Genomic DNA, 5,370 nt, shown 5'->3' with positions numbered 1-5,370 from the left:
GCTTTCAGAAGGATAAAATTAATTGCGCTCTACTTTACCCCCCCAGGTTAATCTCTTGGATATCACAACCCACTCACACAGTGATGGTTTGTGGAGAGCCCTCCACCCCCAGAGCTGCCAAAAACCTTTCACGAGCACAAGGCAGCAGCTCAGCTTGTTTGGATCAGCCTCTGCCGTTTCCAAATGAAACATTTCACAACTGTTTCCCATATCAAAAACCACGTGGCTGATTTAAGGAGCATTTGAAATGCTTGTTGAAAAGGCACAATTAAATACACGATTCTTAATTATGTGGACTGTATATTGATCTTATGGTTCCATCTGTTGCCACTGCTATATGGTGTCAGTGAAAATCCCTGCTCACATCAGACCTGGCGTGTCCCACCAGCCCGGGAAGCAGGAGCAGCTGTCATTGCTGGGATAGGGAAGAGGGGATTTGCTCCCTGGTTTGCAGGGGAAGGAGTCACTTCCAAGTGTGGGACATTATCAAATCGTGCCCTGCACCCACTCAGAGACAAACCAAGAGCCTCTTGCTGTCCCCTCTGTTCCTGCTGCTCAGGTTTGACCCGGATGCTCCGGCACAGCCTTGGTAACTGAGCTCCACCAAGGATGCACTGCCCCTGTTTTGGTTAATCCCCGGCCTGGGATAAGGATGAACGTGGGTGTGTGTATACATGTATTTATTACCTGAGGCCACAGAGTTCTAAATGCAGCAGAGAAGCCTGGAAAACCCCTACACTGCACAACAGGGTTGTGTTTTATGCCTCATGTGCCAGGAGACAAAATGTTCTCTGTGCGTGTCATCAAACATATTCCATTTCCAACCTCGGCATCTCAACCCCTTTGCCCGGTGGGATCTTCCTGTTACAAGAGCAAATACAGTGCAAAATAGTGTTTCATATTCTCTTTTTTTTTTCAGCTGCCATTCTTTTTTGCAGCCACAATCCCCCTTTTAATTGCACAGTGCATTAAAGGCTACATCACCTTAGAAACTCCTTGTAAATGAGATGCAGGCTATAAATTAGCCTCTATTTACTTAAGATTCAGACCTTTCTATTTAAGAAACCCATACCTGCAACTGGGAAAACCCATAACTCCTCATGTGGAGCCATCAGAGGGTTTCAGCCCAAGCTGAAAGACCCGAGACAGCTTGGAGAAGCCAAGAAACTTCATGTGGCCAACAAGCACCACCACAGTATTGAGAAATGCTGTGGATCAGCACAAAACCCAAGCCCCAGGGAAGCAGATGGAGCAGATACTTAGGGGTTAGAGCAGATACTTAGGGGTTAAATCTATTTTGCTTAAGTGGCTATTTGTGCTCGTGGAAAGTAAAAGAAAAAAAAAAGGACATCAATAAAATAGAGGAGCAGAAATCTTAGTTGCAAGTCTTGGCTGAGAAAGGAGGTGGCCGTGCCAAAAAGTGACACGTTTAAGCTGGTGTGTAATTTTGATCTACATGTTTAAAATACTTTTCTCCATTTGGTAAATGGAGGGTTTGAATGGGGCAGAGGGAGGGAAAGTACATTGAAAACACACACTGAAAACATACATTGAAAACACACATTTCTAATCACGACGACTTCGGGCCATAAAACGTGTTGGCTGAGAGCGGCGTGTTAAATAAGAGGGGGGTGGAAAACATGACTCACGAGGGCTGTGGATGTTGGAAGGCTGAAATGAAACGCTAACACAGGTCTCCTGAGGAGGTGCAAGGCTTTGAAAGGAAAACCCAGCAGCTGGGGCGGGTGTGTGGGGTAGGGGTTGACCTGCTGACCCTGCAGAAGAGCTTTGGGTGCTACTGTTGGTGCTCAGGTGAGCCTGCACCGGTGGATCCCCCTGTCTGATCTGCCCACAGAGATCATGGCCATGGGATGGGGATCCCAGAGAGCAAAGCAACACAGACACAAGTGGAGATGTCTGGTGAGCAACCCAGGTGGAAAGAAACCCTACAAACCCACTCCTTGGTGCTGATGAGTCACAGGGAGCCATCAAGGCAACGCTTTTTGGAATCACTCTCTTATAGGAGAAAATGAGGCTTTTCTCTTCTAATTCCTTGAGATTCCCATGTCAGTACCAGGATGGGTGTTAACTCAAAGGCAGTGGGGATGCTCCCATCACAACCCAACCAGGCCCAGGGTGCTGCGACAGGGTGCCAGGACATGGTGCCACCGTGGCCACTGCCCAGACCCTCCTGGGATGTTACTGCCAGCAGTGACAGAGCCAGGCCGTGCACCAGACCCAGAGCAATTTCTGGTCAAGTACTGGGAATGTTTTTAATAGTAAATATTTACAACACAGAGTCCTGCTGAAATGGCATTGAATGCATTGTGCTCTCACCCTTTCATAAATCTGCAGCAGCTTTTACCAGCCTTTTAATTCCTCACATCATGAGCCAAACCAAAAGGGAACTGCCCCTTCTTTGTCCTGGGCATTCCCAGGGCTAATTCCCACTTGTTTAATCAGGGCGTATGTGCTATTTCTCAACGTATCCTTCCTTCCTTCCTGTAAATTTTTGGCTGAGAGATATTAATATGTATTTTTTTTAATTATGCCATCTCCCAATATCTACCATTTATGATGCCCTTTGAATGCTGCTACTTCATCTAACGGGGTTCCAACAGAATTTTTGGAGGATCTACCAGTGGGTGCAGGTCCATGCTGTTCATCATGACAGGATGGAGATTGTTCCACATGGACCCAGCCCAGACATGCCATTTGGATCAGGATCCCAATCGGAAATTCACCGCTTGGGCCCATCTCTAATTTTAATATTTCCGTTGAAATAAATTATGGACTTAATTGGAATTTCTGATTTGGTCTCTCTACTCCCCACGCTGCATAAATATCCCTCAGCATTTATTTTTTCCCCTTGCCCACAGCTCATTACATTTCCCTGTCTCGGGATTCTGGGTTTTTATAGCAATTTTATCCCATCTGCTGGGGGAAGTCCTTGAGGAAATGAAGCTATTTGGGGGCTCTGCTTCCTTCCCCACTCTCAGGGACGAGGGGTCCCCACGAGTGTGCTGGGATGAAGGAGGTCCCTGGGGACACACCGGCCCTCACATGCACAAATGCTATTAATTACCATGTAAATGACTCTTCTTCCCATTTCAGGAGCTGGTTCCTGGCTCTCTGCAGCTGCATCACCAAGTTTGCTCCGTGCTTGAAGGCACGTGCTGCTCTGTGCAGGGAAATGGTTATTTTGGGTACTGAGATACCAAATTTCTCACCCACTGCTGCTTTGTTGTAGCAGCCTCGAACTGTGTCAGACACTACTCAGTTTAACTGTGCCCTTCAGTTCTAAAATCCCATTTAATGGGTTTTATGGAAGATTTCCCTGTGCTTTTGGAGGCTGACAACACAAGGCAGAGGGTGGGAGGGGTAAGGAGGCTGATAAAAATACCCTAAAATATCAGTTTTAGAGTCATAGAACGTCCTGAGTTGGAAGAGATCCACAAGGATCATCTAGTTCAGCTCCTGGCCCTGCACAGAATTACCCCAGGAATCCCATCCTGGGCCTGAGAGCGTTGCCCAGTTACCTCACTCCTGCATGTTCCCTTTCTGCAGATCCACCTCCGGTCAGGGATGGACCTGTTTCACTCCAAACCCCACATGGCCACCAACCAATGCAGGTTGTAACACTGGTCACTAAAAATCACCATTTATCCCACTCAAACCCTCTGACCTCCTTTCTCACAGCAGCTTTTCCAGCCTCAGCTCCAGGGCTCCTCACAGCCCTAAATCCTCCCTCTCACCCCCATCATCTCATCAGCGGTCGGGTCCTCTGCCCTTCTCAGACCTCCCCAGCTCTTACAGGCATTTAGAGGACATATCCATGGAAACTTCAGCCTTGAATTTCACCTCCAGAGCATCTCTCCTGCTCCTATTTAAGGCATCAGTGTGGGCCATGACCAAAACCCTGCTCCTCATCCCCACCTATGGTCCATGTGGTCCCTTTCACCCGGCACACGACCCCGTTGTTGAGTTATTTGGAACTGGTTGAGAAACTCTACTTTTTCTATCCCACCAACCCTCTTGTTTTGGTTGGAACCTCCACTTTCTGCTCTAATCACACTAATTGCCCCCCTTCAGCCACCAGCAGCACCCAGAGCCAGCTCGAGGCAGTTTTTGGCTGAACACGGTGTGTAACAACCCGGCCTGGCCAGCACATTTACCTTGTACAAACTATACATTACACCCTGTCGTGAGTGTTTTCCAGAGGCAAAATTCCAGCTGTCGTGGCTGAGAAGTGCAGGAATGGGTCGGGAGACTTTTTTTTTTCCCCAACAAAGACATTAAAATAATGGATAGGAAGCGATGCCAGCAGCCCCACACTTCTCAGCCTTTAATCTTGCTGCACAGCTATTACAGAGACCTGACGGGGTCTCTGCTGTTCCTGGCATTTTTCTTAATGAAAAATTAGCAAGAATAAGGAACAACTTGTCGAAATGGAGGGGAGCATTTCATGCATGACATGTTTTTGCAGACGCTGTAGCAGCAAGAGGAGAGCCAAAACAAACAGAAAGAAGAATTTTCATTGCCTGAAGTTGAATATGATCAGGATAAACTGCAGCCACATTTCTAGGAGAAATTTATGTGCTGGCAATAATCAGGCAATTTTAGCTCTCAAACCACCACCCCTTTTCCAAGTGAAAATCAAATTAATTAGTACATTTACCCCCTCAGAACAATCTTTTACGCAAAGCTAATCCCCAGCTCCCCTTTGCCTGGGGATGAAATGAGCTCCCTCAGGCTGCTGACAGTGGTTCAGGGCATCTCCCCCTTGGTCCTGCCTCCCTGTTGCTCACTTTTCAAGAGGCTTTCCTTGCAATCCAGAGAACACTGTGGCTAAGCTTGACCTGGAAAATACCAGCATGGAGTGTTGGGAAGGGTTCTTTGGCTCAGGAGGAGGCAGGAGAAGCTGCTCAAAGCTACTTGAGCAAAAGCCTTTGTGCTTCCCAAAGACCCATCAAAGATTCGTGGAATCACAAAGGCTGGAAAAGACCTCTGAGATCATAAAGTCCAACTGTCAATCCAGAAACATCCAACTGACATGGAGAAACCCCCAACCACTCCTGGTCCAGCTCTGCCTTCTCTTTGCATTCCCAGGTGCCATGGAGAAGGGTGCAGCCCTCTTTGGGACCAGCACCCTGGGACACGTTGGCAAGCAGGGAAAATGTTGGCCCTTCACATTGATTTTCACAGGAACAAGAGACACTCAACCTCTTCCCAGCATGTCCAAAGCTGGGCTGAACCTCACCCCCTTGTTGGCATATAAATCATGCCAGCTGGGGCAGGATGGTGCCATTAGCTCCCCACTATGATATTTTGGTCCAGCATTGCCAAAACTGCAATGAAGGGCAACTCCCA

General features: G+C 47.8%; 1 long non-coding RNA gene across 1 annotated transcript; it reads right to left on the bottom strand.

The window, feature by feature from the left end:
* Window positions 1–217: 217 nt before the first annotated feature.
* Window positions 218–4,963, bottom strand: LOC135420607 (uncharacterized). Its single transcript, XR_010433628.1, has 4 exons — window positions 4,809–4,963; window positions 3,070–3,181; window positions 2,338–2,498; window positions 218–861 (listed from the first exon to the last, which is right to left on the bottom strand). It is a non-coding gene; the product is annotated as an uncharacterized LOC135420607 (long non-coding RNA).
* Between the last annotated feature and the right edge of the window lie 407 nt (window positions 4,964–5,370).

Source organism: Pseudopipra pipra, chromosome 12 (assembly GCF_036250125.1).
Source record: "Pseudopipra pipra isolate bDixPip1 chromosome 12, bDixPip1.hap1, whole genome shotgun sequence".
NCBI classification, from domain to species: domain Eukaryota; kingdom Metazoa; phylum Chordata; class Aves; order Passeriformes; family Pipridae; genus Pseudopipra; species Pseudopipra pipra.
This window is presented reverse-complemented; position numbering and strand designations above follow the sequence as displayed.